The sequence below is a fragment of the Echinococcus granulosus genome (genome assembly GCF_000524195.1).
Source record: "Echinococcus granulosus chromosome Unknown EG_S00115, whole genome shotgun sequence".
Lineage (NCBI taxonomy): Eukaryota > Metazoa > Platyhelminthes > Cestoda > Cyclophyllidea > Taeniidae > Echinococcus > Echinococcus granulosus.
The window spans coordinates 38,705-40,358 of record NW_020170495.1 but is presented as its reverse complement, the minus strand read 5'-3'; positions in this window follow the sequence as shown (position 1 = coordinate 40,358).

The following is a 1,654-nucleotide window of genomic DNA, read 5'->3' as shown; positions in this document are numbered from 1 at the left end:
AATTTATGATGTGTCCATTTATAGAGAAAGGTACTTTAGCGCACACATGGTAGAACGTTGCAGAAGAACAAACTAATTGCAAAAAATACAAGTTTACTGGTGGACCACCTAACAATTTGTATCAGTCTTCAAGTTGAGTCCCCTCAAATCCTACTCGTTATTTTTAGTGCATGCTTGAAGGCTCTCTGCTTATCAGTTTTGTTTCCCTCTTTCAATTCTTGCTGCATTGAGGAGCAGCATACCTTACTTTTTCATTTCTTACATCTGTAGAAGTGATGTGAACTCAATTTGCATTTCTGTCATCCATTCCGAATGTACTGAAGCGTCAATTTAGGCGTCAACTACTTCCCTCTCCTCCTTTTAATATCTTCTTCACAAAGTCGGCAATTCAGTGCCTAGCTCTTCTGTAATCAGCAATCAGCAGAATCACCTAAATATGAGCCCTCTCTTCATATGTTAATGAATTTGTAAGGATGGCGAATCTAGAAGTATCCTTCATTGTGGCCCAGTTTCACCCTGAGTATTTTTCTGGGTGGCTAAAAAGTGTTTTTTTTTCTAGATATTTGCTAATTTGTGAATTCAGTTTAGAGAAATGGTTTGTTTGTTCAAATAAAATGTCAGCTTAATTTGAGACGCATTATAGTCACCTCCCTTTCCGCAATAGCTACTGCTTCATCTGCTTCGTTCCAATTACCTTCTAACTGAATACCATAGAAGTAAGTTTTTATTTGGTTTAAAGTGAATTCTTGGTTTCAAGTACAGCAGAAACATGGGCGCTAAGCTGCTTAAACTGTTTCAGTTACTCAGCTATTCATAGCTGTCATGGCAAGAGTGAAAACCAAAAAGGATAAAAAGTTATAATTAAAAGTGACCCTCGACAACCTCCACCTGTTATATAAGATGGTCTTGTAGTTTTACCCTGAGTCAGGAATATTTGTACGGCTTTCAAGATAATTGTAGCTAGTTGTGGTGCTCATCCAAATCACGTAGTCATACTGGCAATTCTTCCGTCACTTGTATCAACGTCTACGTATGGATGGAAAAAGGAGAAATGGTTTGGACTGATGTGGCAGACGCAGATGTCCCCAGACATATATTCGGTGAATTTACTACAAAGAGAAATAAGGAGGGGCGATGCTGATCTACATAAAGCTGCATGGAAGTGCTGAATTGTCTAGCCAGCGATTTATGGTAGGTTCAGGTGAGAATGGTAGGCAAGTATCCAAGTTCGTGCTAGCAAAGGAATCGGTACGAAAGCAAAGCCTTCTGCTGAACTTCATTGGAGCTGAAGCAGTTTATATGCAATCTACGCATGATGAGAAATTTCCTGCCTCGGCTGAAGTCGTTGGACGGAACCACGACACAATTCATGGTGTTGGGACTCACAATCTTCCCCTCCACATTTCCATGCGCAGAGGAAAGACTTCATACGGATAAAGCGGAATATCACAATGTATGTGTATCAGAACCCGCATCTCCTCTTCTTTGTATCTTGCAGGGCGTTAAGTAAGGGGAAGAGAAAAAGAGAAAAAAGGCAAGTAAACATGCCAGAAATGCCTCACATCCAAGACTACATAGAAGCACCAAATCTAAAGAAATTCATTTCAAACTTCCCTTTTTCTTTGACAAAGTTAAGAGAAAGTTAGATTGTGTG